The sequence below is a fragment of the Peromyscus californicus genome, unplaced genomic scaffold (assembly GCF_007827085.1).
Source record: "Peromyscus californicus insignis strain IS unplaced genomic scaffold, ASM782708v3 Scaffold_21__1_contigs__length_65335640, whole genome shotgun sequence".
NCBI classification, from domain to species: domain Eukaryota; kingdom Metazoa; phylum Chordata; class Mammalia; order Rodentia; family Cricetidae; genus Peromyscus; species Peromyscus californicus.
Window position 1 is genome coordinate 40106950 of NW_026294514.1, and position 20718 is coordinate 40127667.

Here is a 20718-nt window from a genome sequence, read left to right on the forward strand (position 1 = left end):
GAAAGCACATGTAGAAAATGATCACCTCACCAAAGCTATTGGGGATATGGGAGAATTTTGGGCTTATAATGCACATGGAAACATCATAAGGTAAGAAGAATTCTTGTGGTACACAAATGCTAAGTAATATATTCTGAAAATAAAATCCACTACAGGCAACTTAGAGCTGTACCTCTTGGGCTTATCCAAGCCTTCCTTTACCATGTTTTTCTACTCTGTATTAGAGCTATAGCAAGTAGACAATTCTGCAAGCCCTTTGTGGAGCTCACTTAGGCCCCCAGTGTATGTGGAGCAATGTGGTTCCAGACAAACCCTGATTCTTCTCACTCAATACTCATTTTAAATACATTATCCAATCAACTAGACTTTAAAATAATTTTTCACCTCTGGGAACTGTTGAAGTAGATTGAAAAGAGGCATTTTCATTATGAGAAATTAAACCATAATTCTTTCCAAAATGTCTGAGCATATACATTTTGAAATGATTATAGAAATAAAATGCTGGAAATGAACAAAGTTCCTCCTCTCCTAAAAGCCACTTGAAGCTGTTGAGCTGGCCCTAAGGAAGGACAGGGAGTGATGAACAGTGTAATGAAAGGGAATGAGTGTGTGATACTGAGACGCAGAAATAAAAACTGAATGAAGGCGGCACAGAAAACTAATTGTCCATTCTGGTCTGTAAAGACAAGAAAACTAACATAAAAACACACAACAAGAAGAAAGACAGTTGTCAGTGGACCGTAAAGGGGAGGATAGAAGATGGAATAAAGGAAAATACTGACATGATGATGTTACTATGGAAAAGTAGGAAATAGTAAGGCATTTTTCAGGCTTGAGGAGCACAGGGCAATGCCTTTGCAGGCTTACATTTATGAGGCAGTGTATGAGTCCTGTGGGACACTTTAAAATGTGAAATAGCCATATTTTCTGGAAGGGGGACAACAGCAAAACCTCCATATTGGAGAAATTATATTGGGACAGTTAAAATGTTACATTGTGCTCTTGGAAAATGAGTAACTTCCCGGAGAACATCAACTCCATTGGAAACCCTTTCCCCCATCAGTGACCTATGTGTCCATATTCATTTCTGTAGGTGAAGTACTCCCAAGTTGTCAAGTAAAAGTGTGATTCTACTAGATAGCATGGATGGCATGGGTGGAGGATGAGATAACATGGGTGGAAGATGAGACAGCATGGATGGCCTTCCTGAAAAGTGAGATAGCATGGATGACATGGGTGGAAGATGACATAACACGGGTGGAAGATGAGATAGCATGGACGGCATAAGTGGAAGAAGAAATGAAAACAATATTCAGATTCCAAGTCACTTGATTAGCTCTTAAGGAGCAGCATGAAGCTCCCAACTCACAACATTCAACTCTTCAAAAACTGAGTTGGCCTTATAAATTTTTTTCAGTAAATTCTGAGCCTATGAATCTATTTATAAATAGTTTCTCCCATCAGTCATTTTCAAAAGGACAGCGGAGAAGATATCAAAGGGAAATGGAGGGAGATAAAGAGAAAAGAATAGAAAAGCAAGGAAGAGACAAGATGAAAGCAACAAATGCAAGAAACACTGTTTTTAAACAAAAGGAGAAAATGGGGCAAAGTAAAATGACGATCTTTTTCTTTTCTTGGACTTTATGTTTGTTTCTTGAGACAGGCTCTCACTATGTAGCCTGGTATAGCCTGGAGCTGACTTGTAGACCAGACTGGCTTCAAACTCACAGAGTTCCACTCTGTCTCCTGAGTGTTGGGATTAAAGGAGTGTGCTACCACACCCAGTGCTTTTAGGGGATTTGTTGTTGTTGTTTCAAGACAGGGTTTCTCTGTGTAGTTTTGGAGTCTTTCCTGGATCTCGCTCTGTAGACCAGGCTGGCTTCAAACTCACAGAGATCCACCTGCCTCTGCCCCCCAAGTGCTGGGATTAAAGGCGTGTGCCACCACTGCCCGGCAGGATTTTGTTTTGTGTTGGCTTCTGTGCCGAGACTGAATATCACAGGTATTCCAGGCTGGCCTTGAACTGACTATGTAGCCAAGGAGGTGGTGGTGGGGGGCGGGGAGAACACTGAGACCAGCTGGTTCCTCTTATATCAAACACTGATCAAGAAAATTTCCCCGCAGACTTGCTGACAGACTAATCTGATGGACGCATTTTCTTAATTGAGGTTTTCTTATCCCAGATGACCTTACTTTGTATCAAAGCAACAACAACAACAAAAAAACTAACCAGCATATAAGGCAACATTGGAATATTTCGTTATCAAGGGAACCCTCTATTTCATTGGGTCCAAATAATAGCCCATAATGCGTTAAGTTTCCAAAATGATGGAGAAAATGGTTTTGCTCCCACATAACAGTGTCCACCAGAGAGTGGTTTCCTCAGCCATGTTCCTCGGTCACATGATGTTCCATGTGTCATATGGATGGCTAGAGGTCCACGCCACTGTCTTTGCACTTTGTGCAGGAGATGCTATGTAAGATACAGGAGAGCAAGTGGTTTTATCAATCATACTTAGCCTTGTGCCCCGCCTCCAACTTTTACTTGTATTTAAATTCTGGCTTTACCACAGACTGCCTATATAACCTTTACAAAGGTATTTAATCTTTCTGTTCCTCAGTATGCTTGCCTTTCAAATAAAAACAATAACCAACACACCACACAATTATGAGAGTTAAATAAGGTAAATCCAGGCAAAGAAATGAGCATAGAATTTGTCATAGTCATTCATTGTGGGTTGACTGACTGCTGTGTAACTGGGATCGGGTAGGTACTGAGGGTGCTATGGGAAAGGCTGCCTTCCTCTGCCTCTGCGTCCACTGGTCATCCAGGATGACTCAGCAGCTCAGCGCTTCACTCTAATGAGTTTTCTTGTCTCTGCCTGTTCAGCAGTGATGCACAGGCCACTGTCAAGATCTTGTTATCCAATCTAAAACTGAACATATCAAACTTTGAACACAAAGTCCCTCATCTAGCCCTGTTAGCTTTCTTCTTTGTCCTTAGGGAGCTGGAGTTTTGACCTCCTTACATCCAGTGCAGAATGACTTTTATTTATTTATTTATTATTTTTATTATTTATTAAGAAATCTTCTATTCATTTTACATACCAACCACAGATCCACCTCTCCTCCCTCCTCCTGCCCCCAAGCCTCCCCTCCCAACCCCCCCCATTCCCACCCCTGTTCCCACCTCCTCCAAGGCAAAGTCTCCCAAGGGGCATCAGCAGAGCCTGGTACATTCAGTTGAGGCAGGTCCAAGCCCCTCCCCGCTGCACCAAGACTGCACATGTCCCACCATAGGCACTGGGCTGCAAAAAGCCTGCTCATGCACCAGGTACAGATCCTGATCCCACTACCTGAGGGCCCCCTAAACAGTTCAAGCTAAACAACTGTCTTGCCTATCCAGAGGGCCTAGTCCAGTCCCATGGGAGCTCCACCACTTTTGGTTCATGTGTTTCCACTAGTTTGGCTGGTCGTCTCTGTACATTTTCCCGTCATAATTTCCATGTCCCTTGCTCATAGAATCCCTCCTCTCTCTTATCAATTGGACTCCTGGAGCTTGGTCTGGCACCCAGCCATGGATCTCTGCATCTGTTTTCATCAGTTACTGGATGAAGGCTCTATGATAACAGTTAAGATATTCAGCCATCTGATCACTAGAGTAGGTCAGTTCAGGTACCCTCTTAACTATTGCTAGTAGTCTAAGGTAGGGTCATCCTTGTGGATTCCTGGGAACTTCCCTAGCACCCTGTTTCTCCCTATTACCATGATGTCTTCATTTATCATGGTATCTCTTTCCTTGCCCTCCCACTCTGTCCCTGTTCCAGCTCAAGCCTCCCATTCCTTTATGCTCTCATCCCCCATCCCTTACCCTCCATTACCCCCCTTACCCCCAGTTTGCTCAGGTAGATCTCATCTATTTCTCCTTCACTGGGTGATCCATGCGTCCCTCTTAGGGTCCTCCATGATAGCTAGCTTCTCTGGAGCTGTGAATTGTAGTCTGGTTATCCTTTGCTTTACATCTAGAATCCACTTATGAGTGAGTACATACCATGTTTGTCCTTCTGAGTCTGGGTTACCTCACTCAGGGTGATATTTTCTAGTTCCATCCATTTGCCTGCAAATTTCATGATATCATTGTTCTTTTACTGCCGAGTAGTACTCCATTGTGTATATGTGCCACATTTTCTTTATCCATTCTTCAGTTGACGGGCATCTAGGTTGTTTCCAGGTTCTGGCTATTACAAATAATGCTGCTATGAACATAGTTGAGCGTGTGTCCTTGTGGTATGACTGAGCATTCTTTGGGTATATGCCCAAGAGTGGTATAGCTGGGCCTTGAGGTAGATTGATCCCCAATTTTCTGAGAAACCATACTGATTTCCAAAGTGGCTGTACAAGTTTGCATTCCCACCAACAGTGGAGTGTTCCCCTTGCTCCACATACTCTCCAACATAAGCTGTCTTCAGTGTTTTTTATCATAGCTAGCAGAATGACTTTTTAATTTCCTCATTCCTTTCTTACCTTTCCTCCTCAACTAAGGGCTCATTGATTTAGTGGCATTCTCACTTGACCTTGCCACAGAAGCCCTCACAGACAATGTGGAAATTAATAGTCATGATGGTGTTCCAATAAAAATGTATTTACAACACAGGTGAAGGGTCCTACTAAACCCCACTTGAGCACAGATGACAAGATTTGTCTGTAGACAATACAACACAAACCATGTAGCTATGTCACCTCTCTTTCAGAAATATTAGACTTCTGATAATGCCATACAGCTATGAAATCCATGGGATCCTGTCTAAGAAAGCTGTGAACTATGCCTGTGGCAGAGAGCAGAATATCCATCACACAACATGTCCTTCTCGAAAGAATTGCATAAACCATGATAAGTCAATACACTTGAAAACAAAGATGAAGGGAATGCCCTTGGCATGCCCACATTATCCCTGTGGGAAAGGCAAAGGCTTGGGAGGAATATTCTTGGCTCTTTTCACACGACCAAAGATGATGAGACATAACATCAAGTGTATTCCCTTGCTGTACTTGTAATTGTTTAAGCTAAATGTAAACATCACCACCTGTTTTTCTTGCTTTAATAACAAAAACGAGAAGTCCTTTGTTTGCACCACTCTTGAGATCAAATGCCTGGAGTCTCCTGGTTACCCTATGCAGATCTTTGGCATTTCCTTCAATCTGCAGAGACTTACCCTTGCTTGCTGGGCCCAGTTGACAAAAACTTACTTTTGAAATATCCTACAAGTTTTAGCAGTCTCCTGCCTACTGGGTAGCTTTATATATCACCATGCCATGCCTGGCACTTCACATACCTACAATGCTAATGTTTCTATACAGCCTGATGTTCCTAGTCTGGCATTTATATCCATGTCTTCATCTTGCCTAGTATACTTCATGCACACTTTTTCACTTGGCTAATTCCTGCTATTCTTCCAGGCCTGACCCAGCCTCCTTCAAAGAGCTTTTGTGATCTACATAGGATTAGGTAGCCCTCCCCTGTCTTGCAAGAGTCCTTGTTTATTGATGTTTGACCTACACTGGATTACTGCTTTCTGCTTTCTCCATTACTGAATCCTGAGTCACTCATGGAAGGTTCTATTTGCTATGCCTTACTCATTTTTGCAATCCTCATTTGCCTTAGCTAATATGAAAAAGTCTAGATAACTATTGAATAAACAAATGTTTAAACAAATTCACAAAAATAGTGAGGTTATATAAAGGGATCAGTGAATATACAGCAGTGTTTCTACCATATACATATTTGTCTTATACCCACACATATACATGTGTGCACCTGCAGTTCTTGAATTTTAAACTATATAAATATAAAAGTCATTCCTATAAAGTTGGCAGCATCTCTCATCAGAAATGCTTAGGACCAGGGGTGTTTCATATTTAAGATTTTGTTTTCCAGATTTGGGGGTATCTCCATACACCTAACAAGATATCTTTAGATCAAACCCCAGTCAAAACACAAAATCCATTGTTTCATGTATAAGTTATACACAGTTTATTGTAATTTTATACAATTTTCAGTTAGCTTATCTGAACTGATCGATCACTTGAGGTGATGAATTTTCCATTTGTAACACCATGTCAGTGCCCTGAACAGTTTCAGATTGTGGAGTCTGGATGTGAATGCTTGTTTTTATAACCATATTTTGACAACTGAGGACATTCCAAGCCTGCACTCTAGGAGGAATGTTGCAGGTGGGCTGTGGGCAGGACCAGAGGCTCCCCATGTACACACTCAATTCACCGTGGCTTTTATTCCAGACTGTCTTACATTGGAATTTATTTCTTCTTCCTCACAAGCTATGGATCCAAGAACATTCTAGCCACTGTGGATGTTTACTCTAAAATAAACAAAATTTATTCCAAAGATAAGGTTTTCATCGAGCATTTAAATGTCAAACCTAAGTAATTCATATTACTTTTATAAATACATTTCTATTTCATTGCTTTCCTTATGAGATTTTATGTTTAATAAAAGCAATATCCGTCAACTGAACTTTAACTTACCTTTAGTATAATAGCATTATTTCCATTTATTACAATGTAGACATGCATAGAAAAAATGAAATTTGAATTTATATTGCAAACTAAAGGAAAGCTACATAGGAGACTGGGAGGTTTTGAGTAAAGCAGGTCTGGCTTTGAGCATCTCACTGAGAGAATGCAGGGATAGAGCTAAGCCTGCATTTCTGAAATTCGAAAATGGAGAAAAAAATAACATCACATGGGTTTGGGGAAAAAGTAATATAACAACTGACAAAACACAGTCCTTTTCTATAAACAGCTATTTTTTTGTTTCATCGTCATCATCTTCATCATTATCATTATTTATCAGTTGTTATTCAAGTTTAATGATTAGGTTTAAGCAAAATATACTACTATGTAGTGTTTTCCTCTGAACACAGCTGCACCTTCTGCACCTTACAGAAATGATTGAAAATAAATGGGAAATTACCTCAAAATGGTATGTGTAAATGGCATTTAAGATTATTGCTCATTAAATATTCATTTGAAACATTTGATTAATAACTTTAATATGCAAGGCAGAGGCTAGTTGCTATGTGAGATACAAAAATACCATAATATGATCTCTACCCTCAAGTAAGTTATGATAATGAAGAAGAGAGACAAGTGGGCATGGTGGCACATACCTTTAATCCCAGCACTTGGGAGGCACAGGTAGTCCAATCTCTGCGAGTTCAAGGCCAACCTGATCTACATAATTTGTTCCAGGCCAACCACACAGTAAGACTCTGTCTCAAAAACCAAAAGGAAAAGAAAAGAAAGCAAAAAAAGACATATAAATAGTTATAAGGCAAATAAGATTAAATGCCATATAACAGTGTAAAAAATGCAATTTTATGGGAATGATTTTTACATTTATGTAGGTAAAAATTGGAGAATTGCAGGCAAAAACTATACAGAAGTCAACTCCATAGACAAATCTCTTCAGATACTTGCACTCTGCAGAAAATCACACATTTGACACTGGTCCCAAGATTTGAGAGTTTAGCTGTGCAGCGACACACACAAAACTTAAAACATCATCAGTATTCTACTGTATTTATGGTTTTAGGGTTTTTTTTGTTGTTGTTGCTTTTGTTTTTCTAGGGTTTTGTTGTTATTGTATTGTTTTGGTTTTTTGTATTATTTATTTTTGGGGTGTGTGTGTGTGTGTGTGTGTGTGTGTGTGTGTGTGTGTGTGTTTTGAGACAGGGTTTCTCTGTGCAGCCCTGGCTGTCCTAGACCTAGTTCTGTAGACCAGGCTGGCCTTGAACTCACAGATATCCTCCTGCCTCTGCCTCCTGAGTGCTGGGATTAAATCTGTGAACTACCACCACCTGGTATGTATTTATGTTTTAATAAAATAATAGTTACTGAATTATGAATGTAACACATACATAATACATGTATTAGATGGCACATTCTGTTTTTTTTTTTTTTTTTTTTTTGGTTTTTCGAGACAGGGTTTCTCTGTGTAGCTTTGCGCCTTTCCTGGAACTCACTTGGTAGCCCAGGCTGGCCTCGAACTCACAGAGATCCGCCTGGCTCTGCCTCCCGAGTGCTGGGATTAAAGGCGTGCGCCACCACCGCCCGGCACATTCTGTATTATAACCAAACTGTTACTGTAATGTCAGAAACAGTGATGGCCTGAAGATCACATGTAAACCACTGCAACACTCATCTTCAAGAAGCCTTTCAGACCCATTTCCAGCTTGGAACCCGGCACTGAGATGCATGTGAGGCCAGTTCCAGCTCCATACTGGGTACCAAGATGCATGTTGATTCTGTGACGTACTACACCTCTGCATACTACATTCTGCACACTACACCTCTATGTATGACATCTCTGCACACTACACCTCTGCATTATATATATATATATATATATATATATATATATATATATATATATATATATATATACCTGCACACTACACCTTTCTTGATTCCAGGGAGTTAAGACATGTTTCACCAATTCTTTCTTTCATCCCAGAACTCTGTTTTTATTATTACTTCTTGAGAATTTCATACATGTTTTGATCATATTCACCCCTCTCCTAACACTTGAAGATCAACCCCCATTCCCTACCCACCCAACTTGGTGCCCTCCCCATTATCCATCAAGTCCAACTTCTGCTGCTCATATATTCTTCGCTGTATGGCCTTGCACTGGAGTGTGGTCAAGCTACCATCTCAACACTACCAGGGCAACACTTTCTTTTTTAATTTTTATGCTATGTGTGTAAGTGTTTTGCCTGCATATATGTCTGTGTACCATAGGCCTGCCTGGTGTCATGGAAGCCAGAAGAGGGCATTAGATCCCCTAAACTGGAGTTATAGATTGTTGTGAGCTGCCACATGGGTGCTGGGAATGGAACCTGGATCCTCTGCTGAGCCATCTCTCCATTTACAGGAACAACTCTTAAAGAAAACTGGCTTTTCCTCTCCCTGAAGCTTTCAACAGCCAGTCTCTCCTTGCCTATAGATAGGGCTTCGTGCCCCCTCCTGTCTTCAGGGCAGGATTTGCTCTGGCTTGAGTTTGCAGAGGGCTTGTGCATGCTGTCTTAATTGCTGGGAGTTCATATGTGTAGACATGACATGTGGACAATAAACAAAATTACTAAGAATTTATTTTCACAGAAAGTGATGTTTGCTACAGAAAAGTAGAGGTGGACAGTGAAGAGCAGAGGGCCATGAGGCTGGAGAACAAAGGGGAAGAGTAAGGGACAAGAGGCCTGAAGCTTTCCAATATTTAGAAATCAGAACGTTAAGTAGCCAGTCAGGAATTCTAACCAGCAGCAGCCAGTGGGATCGTTTACACTGGCTTCCCTCTGCCCCTTATTTTTCCCTAAGAAGGAGTAACTTATTTATCAATAACTTTTGAAGATAACATGATAATAGATGGTTCCATTCCCTCCTCTTTGTCTGTAGGGAGCAGGCTGCCATAATAAAGTCTGTGCTCTGTTCTGCTGGCCTCTATGGAATGTTCCCAGAGATGATGTGAGAAGGCCAGCAATTTTCTGTGCTTCTGAAAACTGGTGAGTAATTCTGCCTCATTCTGGAATTCAGTGCCACACAGCTAATTTATCCACAGCTCTAAGCCATGTTTTCTGATAGTAGATTTACCAATAATAACAGTAATGTTCTATGTATGTCTGCCTGATTCCTTTGCCTTATCTCCTAATTGTCTGAAAGCTATGGGCAACAAGAACCAAGTTCACGGGTCCCCTCAGAACCTAATATTCTAAACTACATTTCAGACATGTAGCATTTGCAAGAGCATGTTCTACACCAGAAAAAGTGCAGTTTCGTCATTTGCAAGCCTGCCTACAATGTGGAAGCCAAGATGGAGGTTTTAGAAAAGGGAAGAAATTTTGATCATGTATCAAGAGCGATTTGAGGGGAAAACTGAAACCTAAGCATGAACCTGGCAGTAGCAGAAGAACTGTAGGTTGAGTCTCTTGACTCCCACCCAACCCAAGGAGGATTGTAGTTCTTAACAAAACCTCACATTCATTCTGCCTCGGTTATTTCTGAAGAGAAACAAAACAGAACATTCAACTACCTTCCAGGCTTTTCCCAAAACCCTCCCATCATCCCTTACATACATACATACACCTTAACTCATGACATACATATATCAATGTGTGTGTGTGTGTGTGTGTGTGTGTGTGTGTGTGTGTGTGTGTGTGCATTTGCTCACCTAATGATGTCACTTTGTCTTGTGGTTTCTACTGCTGTGAAAAGACATTGTGACCATGGTAGCTTTTTTTTTTTTTTCAATTTTTCTCACTTATTTTACATACCAACCAGTTTCCCCTCCCTCTTCTCTTCCCCTTCACTCTCCCCCTCCCCCATCTATCCCTCTATCCACTCCTCCACCATTCAGAAAGGGGCAGGCCTCCCATGGTAATCAACAAAGTATGTCATATCGTGTTGAGGTAGAACCAAGCTCCTCCCCCTGCATCAAGGCTGAGTGAGGAATTCCTCCACGGGGAATAGGCTCCAGAAAGCTGGCTCATGTGCCAAGGACAGGTCCTGATCCCACTGCTAGGGGCCCCACAAACAGAACAAGCCACAACAACTGTCATCCACATGCAGAGGGCTTAGGTCAGTCCCATGCAGGATCCCTAGCTGTTGGTCTAGAGTCTGTGAGCTCCTATTAGCTCAGGTCAGGAAAATATTTAATTGAGGTGGCAGCCTACAGTTTCAGAGGTTCAGACGATTATCATGGCAGGGATCATGGGAGTGTGCAAGCAGACATGGAGTTAGCTACATCTTGATCAGAAGGCAACAGGAAATGGGTCTCAGACACTGGGGAGTATGTTGAGCATAGGAAACCTCAAAGCCCACCTGTACAGTGACACACTTCCTCCAATAAGGTCATACCTACTTCAACAAAGCCACACCTCCTAATAGTGCCACTCGCTGTGAGTTTATGGGGGCCAATTACATTCAAACTGCCACATTATACTCCATGGTCCCCATAAGTTTCTAACAATATCATAATGCAAAATGCATTTAGTCCAACTTCAAAAGTCCCCATAGTCTATCACAGCCTCAACAATGTTTAAAAGTCCAGAGTTCAAAGTCTCTGAGATTCATGCAATATCTTAACTGTAATCCCCTATAAAATAAAAAAATCACATACTTCCAACATATAATGTCACAGGATACACATTACCATTCCAAAATGTAGGGAAGGGAGCATAGTGAGGAAATACTGGACCAAACAAGACCAAAAACCAGCTGAGCAAATTCCAAACTCTGCATCTCCATGTTTGACGTTAAAATGCTCTTCAGGTCTCCAACTCCTTTCAGCTTTGATGACTGCAACAACTTCTTTCTCTTGGGCGGGTTCCACTCCCTGTTAGCTGCTCTCCTTGGCAGGTATCCCATAGCTCTGGCATCTCCCACATCTTGGTGTCTCCAAGGTAATCCAGGCTTCACCTTCACAACTTTACACAATGGCCTCTCTAGGACTCCATTCAAGGACACTCCTGACACATTCCTGGCCTCAGCAGCTTTCCTTAGCCATGGAGGCAGGTTCCATAACCTCTTTCTTCTATCCTTAGCTCTAAAGCTAGAACCATGTGGTCGAAGCTGCCAAGTTCTGCTGTTTGCTGGGGCTGGAACATGGCCTCCTCATTCAATTACATCTTCACCAGCTTTCTGTCTTTCACTGCTTAAGCTCGGCTATCCTGAAGCTTGCTCTGTAGACTATGCTTTCCTCAAACTCAGAGATTCACCTGCCTCTTCCTCCAGAGTGCTGGGATTAAAGGCATGTACTACCACACCTGGCTGTAAACTTTTCTTTAGTTCCTTTCCATAAATTGGAATTTAGCTAGGGGGATCTTGCCCTGAGGTCACCACTCCCTTTATTCCATTTCTTAATCTGTTTATCTCCTTGAACACAGCACTTAACTCTATTACTTTTCTTCTGAAATTTTACATTTTCTTGCTCCTTTTTATTATAAATCATTAGAGTTACTACTAATAACCACACAACAGAGTCTATATTAGGCTGTTTTGAGATTTCCGATGCCAACTGAATTAATCCAAAACTTTTCACTTTAGCCTCAGACAGACTCTTTGAACAAGGGCAAAAGGCAGCCACTTTCTTCACCAAAATATCACAAGAACAATCTCTAAGCAACATACTGTAGGTTTTAATGCTGCGGCGCAATGTTATTCATTAAGCGTCGCTGTTACCATGCAAGAAAAGTCATGCGGCACAACAAAACCCACTATCAGTTTTATTAGGAGAAGGGAGGGATAGAAGAGAATGTGACCAGACCTGTGAAAGACACGTGCAGGAGGGAGGAGGAAGGGGAGGAGTCTGTGTCCTGCTTCTTATGGATTCCCCTGCACATGCACATATGGGCTTACGGAGCCATGCCACGCATGTGCAAAAACTGAGTGATCATGCTGCATGCAAAGTACGAAATCACGCAGCACATGGATTACATAGGATGTAAGGCCTGTTGCTTGGCTACTAAACTGCATATTCGGTCATGTAGCTGGGGGAGTGGCCAGGAATTCCAACACATACTAACATTCTTCTCCTCTGTAACCTCTTGCTGTGAAGAGACACCATGACCACAGTAACTCTTATAAAGAAAAACATTTAATTGAGTTGGTGGCTTATAGTTTCAGAGGTTCAGTCCATTATCACCATGGCAGGGAGTGTGGCGGTATACAGGCAGACATCGTATTGGCTACATCTTGATCAGAAAGCAACAGGAAATGGTCTCTGACATTGGGGGGTTTGTTGAGCATAGGAAACCTCAAAGTCCATTCCCACAGTGACATACTTCCTCCAACAATGCCATATCCACTCCAACAAAGTCACCCCTCTTAATAGTGCCATTCCCTATGAGCTTATGGGGACCAATTACATTCATACTACTACACACCTCTAAAGCTTTTCCCTCAGTGAGTGATTTCATTGGATTATAGAAAGGCTTTTCTTTCCTAGGTAACCTAAGAAGTGTCTAGTTATGGTCCTGATGGCCAGCCTCAAAGATGCCCTTATCAGCATTTCCTTTGTGGCTTTCTCACTGCTGGAACTGCCTGAAGCCCCAACACCTTCCTTACTCTCAGTATTTTTACCTCCTTTTCGGAAACTAAGGCCTCTGATGACAAGGTCCTCTCCTCCCATTGTCAATTTCAAACTAAGCCCTAAGTACACAATGTTAGTCCCACCTTCCTTTTTTTCAAAATGAATGAAAAATTTGTTAATTTTGAGAATGAGAATGCCCCATAGGCTTATATATTTGCATCCTCAGTCCTCATTTGATGAACTGTTTGGGAGGAGGCGTGGCCTTGTTGGGAGTGGGTATAGCTTTGTTGGAGTGGGTGTGGCCTTGTTCAAGGAAGTGAGTCATTAGAAGTGAGCTTTGAGGTTTCAAAAGCCCATGCCAAGCCCAGTCTCTTGCTCTCCACCTGCAGATCTGGATGAAGCTCTCAGCAACTTCTCCGGCACCATGCCTGCTTGCATGCTGCCAAGCAAGTCCCCTTTCCTCTGTAAATGCTTTCCTCTGTAGGAGTTGCCTTGTTCATGGTGTCTCTTCACAGAAACAGAACTTTAAAAAAAGGCAGTATCTGTGTTAAACCTTGTGTGATGCAACAAAATGGTGCTTGGAGGAAGATGTAGAACAGAAAATGCCCATGTTACAAAAGAAAAAAAAATCTCCATACCTAAATCCACACATTGTATTTGTGTACTAGCATTACCCTGACAAAAACATTACAGACTGGGTGAGAAACAGCAGAAAGTTATTTTTTTGCAAGACCAGGGACCACTAGGGCTGGCGTCTGAAGCGGCGGCGTGTCTTCCTGTCCTGCGGCTTTCTCACCGTGTGCTCACTTGCCCTTCCCTCTGTGCATGTCCACAGACAAAGAGAGCCCTGCAGCATCTCCTCTCCTAATCAGGATACCAACCCTACATGTAGGGCCCTACCCTATGACCTCAGTCAACCTTAATTATCTACCCAACGAACCTCTTTTCAAACAGAGTCAGACTGGGGTTTAGGGCTTTAAAGTATGGCTATGAGGTTAAAAGAGTACAAATTAATAGTTAAGTAACTAGAAAAACAATTAATGTTGGAGTAGGTATGTGCTATAAGAAGGAAAGAACATCATGGAAGAGATAAGTAAAACAAAACATTAAAAAATAGAATCAGTGAAAAGAAATGTTTGTTCCTATGGGGAAAAATTATCAAGATTGAAAAAGTTTGGCTAGACAAAGGAAAAAGTAGAGGATATGCAAATGGCTAAACTCATAAATGAAACTGAGACCTTCCTAAATATGTTCAGATTTACCTTTGTTATTTTCAACTGTGTGTGTGATGTATGTGTGCTGCATCTGTGAGTCTATCTGGGTCCATATGTGCATGAGTACAGAAGCCCACAAAGGCCAAGCTTCAGCTTCCCTGGAGCTGGAGTTATAAGCACTGTGAGCTACATGACATGGGTACTGGGAACTGAACTTGGGTCCTCTGCAAGACCAGCAAGTACTCTTGACTGCTCAGCCACTCTCTAGATCCTTCCTTAATATCTTACAGAAAAAAAAGGATTATAAAAGTATTCAATGAACGGCTGCACACCATGATTACATACATCATGAACAAGAGGGTTTATCTAGAGATACAAGAGGGTTTTGCAATGCAAATCAGTACCACATTCTACTTTAACAGAGTGAAGGGGAAATCATGATCCTCTCAGTTGACAGAGAAAAAAACATTTGACAAAATTCAACTTTTCCATGGTTTTAAAAAGAACTCTTAATAACCTAGGAGTGGAAGGAAATTTCTTTGGGATGAAAAAGGACTTATATGAAAAGCCAACACTATCATATTTACTGATGGAATAATAAAGTATTCACGGAAAAAAACAGAAATAAATCATGCCTTTTCCATTTCTAGTGAACACTGTACTGGAAGCTCTAGACTGAGAACTTAGGCAATAAAAATAAAAAGTCATATAAATTAACAACAAAAGAGGTAAAGCTATCTGTATTTACAGATGGCATATTGTAAATTTCCAAGTAACACTGCGTGTACACACACACACACACACACACACACACACACACACACACACACACACACACACACCTACCAATCTACTATGTTAATTGGGAAAGATGTAGGCCATACGGTCAACAGGGAAAACATCAGTTGTATTTTTATACACCAGCAATGAACAATCTGAAAAAGAAATTAAGTGGAAAATTCATTACAACATCCAAAATAACAAAAATTTTAAAAATACATCGTAAACTAAAACCTATAGAACAGTATGGAAAGAATTTAAAGATCTTAAAAATAGATTGCTCTGGATTGAGACTTAATGATGCTCAAGATTACCTACAGATTCAGTGAAGTAACCATTAGAAGTCCAATAGCCTTTTATGAACAAACCAAAAAGTCTGTCCTTAATGTGATGTAGAAAATTAAGTGGCCCCAAAGAGCCCAAACAATATTTTTTAAAAAAGTAAATAACACTTCCTGATTTCAGAAGTTACAGTAACAAAAACAGCTCATTTCTGTCATGGAGACACACAGATCAACCAAGTAGGATTAAGTGTCCAGAAGCAAATCCTTTCATCTGTGGCCAGCTGATTTTGACAAGTGTGTCAGGATCATCCATTGGGGGGGGGGGGGGGGGGGGGGGCGGGGGGGGGGGGGCAACGAATGACATCCTTTGCAAAAAATGGAAACCAGATGTTGACATGCAAAAGAGTAAGGGTGGAGTCCTCCCTCACATCATGCATAAAAAAAGAACTCAAAATGGACCAACAATCTAACAATAAGAACCAAAACAATGTAACTCCCAGAGACCAAGACAAGAGTAAATTTTCCTGATGTTAGATTGGTAATGGATTCTGTTTATGACAGCTAATGCAGAAACAACAAAATACAAAATAGTTTACACCAAATGTTTAAATATCTGTGCAAAGGGCATCAGGAAAGTGGGTTGATGAGAATGGAGACATGGCAGGTACTTAGGCGCACTTACTGCTCTTGCAGAGCACCAGGTTCAGACCCCAGCTCCGAAGTAAGAGTTCACAACAATCTGCCACTCCAGTTCCGGGGGTCCAGGGCACTCTTGTGACCTCTGCAGCATCAGGCACACAAGTGATGGACACACACACATGCAGGAAAACACTCAAATACACAAATCAAAGGCAAGATGGGCTCTGTTAGATGCAGAATCTAGTAAACAATGTTTTCTTTTCTTAATGGAAAATACCAAGTGTCAGAGAGAATGTAAATAAATAAAGAAATCTTTGTGTATTGATTGTCAGAATATGGAAAATAGTTTGGTGATTCTTCAAGAACTTAAATATAAACTTTTCATAAAACCAAACCATTTCACTCTTTTCAGCCCCCAAATAATTGAAATGAGTACTAAAATAAGTATATATGCCCACTACTCATGAGTGTGTTATTTACAATATACCAAATATGCAGAGTTCTGTTCCCAGAACCCACAGGAAGGCTCACAACTACCTGTAATTTAAGCTCTAGCTGGCCTCCAAAGATACCTGCATTCACAGGTACACTGCCCAACACAGATACAAACACACACAGGTAATTAAAAATATAAAAGAGGGGCTTGGAATTTGGCTCAGAGGTAGAGCGCTTGCCTAGCAAGCACAAGGCTCTGGGTTCGGTCCTCAGCTCCAGAAAAAAATAAAATAAAATAAAATATATATATGATATATATATATATATATATTTCATATATATATATATGAAACCTATCAAAGCTATAATATTAAAGTTGAATATAATGCTATAGCTAAAATTATAAATAACAGTATTACTTCACATAAGGGTAAGTTTCAAAGTTGAAGTTCATTTAAACAAAATATTTTAAAATAATAACCAATATTTGCTGAACATTTATCATTAACTTGGTACTCTCCTAAGGTTTTCAAATATATTGATGCATAGAGTAATTTAGTCAGTTTTAATGCAATACTTACATGCCAAACTATGAAAGTATTCTTCACATGGCTGTTGTGGTGTAATTGAAAGATATTAGTATTTTTTAACAAAACACTGGGAACAATCTTGGCCATTATCAAGAAAACAGACACAAAAACTGTCTATTCTTAGTGATGTATTATATAGCAATGAGATGAAATGATGAAACATGACACAACTTGGAATCCTAGAAACACAATCACAAATTAGTGAAGCTTGTTAAAAAACTTAAAACTCCTTGATATCATGCAACATCAACTACACATGTATGTAACAATAAACCGTACTTTAAAAAGAATGGATACAGGGCTGGAGAGGACACAAGTTCGTTTCCCAGCACCCACAATGGGAGGCTCACAACCAGTCTTAACTCCAGGTCCAGGGGATCCCATGTTCTCTTCTGGCCTCCACAGGTACCTCCCTGCACACACATGAACGCTCATTCCACACAGACACACATATATGAATAATTTTAAAAATAAAACTTTGAAGATATAAATACGAAATCATGCTTTTTAAAAGCCAGGGATTATAAGAATACAAATGCCAGGGTGCTGGGTAACTTCAGGAAGATGCATTAGGGAGTAACACAGTAAATTCAACAAACTAGATCTTAACATAAGTCCTAGATTCATGAGTGTTTGCCTTTTTATAATGCTTTATTGCTTCAAAACATACACATTTATTGGGCATCTATTCTATATCTGGCCACGTAGTTTTAAAACAATTACTTTACAATAAATGATACTGCACAAGAATGCATGTGGACACCACTACCCTCAGTGTTGGGAGCGTAAGTGCCCAGACTTAATGCGTTTCACAACCTTCTATTTCACACTAAAGACAAAGTAAAACTCTTGACTTTCAAACACAAGCGAAATTCCAGTCTGTCACTCCAGATAAGTGCGATAAATTATACTCAGTGACTGGTTTTTCTTTTTTGATTTTTTTTGTTTGGTTTTTGTTTGTTTGTTTGTTTGTTTGTTTTTCGAGACAGGGTTTCTCTGTGTAGCTTTGGAGCCTGTCCTGGAACTCACTCTGTAGCCCAGGCTGGCCTTGAACTCACAGAGATCCGCCTGCCTCTGCCTCCCTGGGATTAAAAGCGTGCGCCACCACTGCCTGGGTGGTTTTTTCTTTTTTGAAAGAAAGAAAAAAATAATAATAATAAAAACCCCTGAAAACAATAACATTATCCTTCCCCTCAGCAAAGAAAATAATCTTGAACTATAAAAATATAAAGAAATAGAATATGTCCTCCAGAAACACTGAAACCGACAGAACCCTGGGCACCGGCGGTGGAACCGCAGCACCGAGGTGCCTGGAGACTTCAGAAATTCCCGCTATCCCTTTAAGAAGCCCGAGAAACCGGAAGTGACAGTACGCCCCACGAATTGAGCCCCTCCTCTGAGCGCGGCCTTCGCCCAATGCGTACGTTCGCGGTTCCGTGGTTTCCCTGTTCTTGCTGCAGTTCTCCGCCAGCCTCCTCGGCGTTCGCATGTCGCATTTCGGTCACTAAGTCCCAGAGACCCAGGCTTCCCGCGCTCTAGCCCCGGCCAGGCCTGCTCCCACGGTCCCGCCCGAGGTCGGGCTCGCTCTAATGACGCACTTCCGGCGGCGGCGGGGTGCTCTTGGGAATTGTGTCCCGCGGTGTGGCCGCGGCGGAAGATGGGTTGGTGGGGCAGATGCAGATCCCGAACCCGTGCAGAAAGGACAGTGAGCTCCTCCACCAGGTGCGAGCCGGCTGGCGCAGGTACGGCCGCCGTCCTGCCCTGTGGCTTTGCCCGGCGTGTTTGACGGCGACCCCTGCGCGGCTCCCCGACAGTATGATCCAAGTGGCCCCCTCCATGACATTTCTCCGAGGCCAGAGTCACAAATAACAGCCAGAGGGTGGCGTTTGCAATTAGCCGCTTTCTGGTCCGGCAGCGCAATGGGTGACCCCTTCTCCCCACCCCCACCCCCCCTGACGTCGAGAGGGACAGCCCCATCCTGGCGCGAGTTGTGGACGCACCGAAGCGGGCCTTTGGCGGAAATGGATAGAAAACCGCCTGGCCGGTGGCCTTGTCCCCTAACTCCCAACTCCAGGCTGCTGGGCTCCAAAGCTTTGGCCGCCGCTGCGTGTGTTCCACTGCCCCAGTGTCTTTGCACAGTTCAGCACCCCCTGCCGCTTGCCGCAGGAACCTTAAATAGACAGGACTTGTCACAGTATCCCAGCCAGGTTGTGTCACCCACCCACTTAGACCAGATGTTTCTGGTCTTCCTCGGGTTTCCTCCCCGGAATTACTTAGTTTTACACATTTCGTTTCACATGCATTGTGCCTTTTAGATGGAGAAGTTCAGGCAAAAGTGTTTACTTTCCAATTTTCTTTGTATCTCTCACAATACCATATGCCTAGGACTGAGTGTTAGAGGATGAAGATAAGATACATTTTTTTCAACATCTGCAAAGTATTATGGGGGGGAAGATTCATAATCTCGTGTCTGGTTAAGTAATGCTTCTGTGTAAAAAAAAAAAATCGTTCTTAAAGCTGTTTTTACTTTTCACCCCTCCACGTGGTTGGTTGGTTTATTTTGTACGACTATATGCAGCTTAGAAAGCTACACAGAAAACTCACCTTGAGCAGTTTTGGTGTTTGCTGCTGAAAATGGTGAGTATAAAGTATCGTGGCAAAGGGAAAAAGAAATGATGAGCACAGTCCCTCCACTAGGTACATCCACTTGGCTTTGTTCCCTAAAACTAAATGGAAGAGAATTAGCTCACTGTCCCTGGGCAAGTCACTACTAATGAAGCTGCAGTTTTCTTTAAAGGCATAACCTGAATCATTGAAGTTGGTTTAGCACTCTGTGACTTTTTTTCTGGATCAAAGAAGGTAAGGAAGAAGAGTTTGCTTCTTTAAGTAGAGGTTCTCTTAGAAACCCCTCGGTGAAATCTGACTATCTTGAAATGTTCAGGCTCTTTATCGTTGGATGGCCAATATAGTCTCACACAGGCATCTTCATATCGACTTAAAAGCTGTCTCCTTCATTGACAGTTTACACTTCTGAGAACTATAGTAAGGAAAACAGTTAAAACACTTTTGTAAACTGTAGTTTAAAGAGAGGTTACAGTGATTGCCAGTTATCGTCAGAGAAGTTTCAGAGTGGGAGTCTGAGCCCTCCTACATAGATCCCCATGTATATTTACAACACATGCACTCTTTTTTTTTCAATTATTTTAAGGTCTTGTGGTTTGCTCGCCCTCAGAAATTTGCACCATCACACAGTGCAGATCACTGCAGAATCTCCGCTTCTTTTCTTACCAGCACCAACATTGGCCTTTGCAGTCCCCGTGACCTTCATTCTTTTTTTGTGTTCCTTTCCCTGTTTTCTGGCAGTCTTTCTCTGCTCACAAAGGTCATGCCTTTTGAGCCTCTGTCTAAGCTCATTCTTCTTTCATTCATAATCCAGAGAATCATAAATTGTGCTGAAGCCATGTGACTTGCGACCACTGAAATGGCTTCTGAATCCAAATACGAAGTTGATGTTTGGTGTGGTTTTGTACATTTTGGCTAGCTTTCCCCACATTTCTGCCTTCAGTACTGTCTCCTTTCCTGGGTGAAGGGCCCCAGTGGTGAATTGTACCCCCACCCTGAAGCACAGGTTGGACATAAACACCCAGGTTAAGAACAGTGCTATGTCATGCATG

At 41.7% G+C, this 20718-nt stretch overlaps 2 long non-coding RNA genes across 5 annotated transcripts in view; one reads left to right on the forward strand and one right to left on the reverse strand.

Annotated features, from left to right (window-relative positions):
* The window catches only part of LOC128117796 (uncharacterized), an 84902-nt gene that overhangs the window by 3981 nt on the left and 60203 nt on the right, over positions 1 to 20718 (forward strand). Inside the window, exons 1-2 of one of the 4 annotated variants that reach the window (XR_008220911.1) lie at positions 7968 to 8303; positions 9472 to 9578. This is a non-coding gene — a long non-coding RNA (uncharacterized LOC128117796). Of the gene's footprint in view, positions 1 to 7967; positions 9579 to 20718 lie in introns of those variants that run through there. The other 3 variants (XR_008220910.1, XR_008220909.1, XR_008220908.1) reach the window with 3 other exon arrangements.
* LOC128117797 (uncharacterized) lies at positions 6018 to 15685 on the reverse strand. The gene is made up of 3 exons (XR_008220912.1): positions 15163 to 15685; positions 7188 to 7289; positions 6018 to 6377 (listed from the first exon to the last, which is right to left on the reverse strand). It is a non-coding gene; the product is annotated as an uncharacterized LOC128117797 (long non-coding RNA).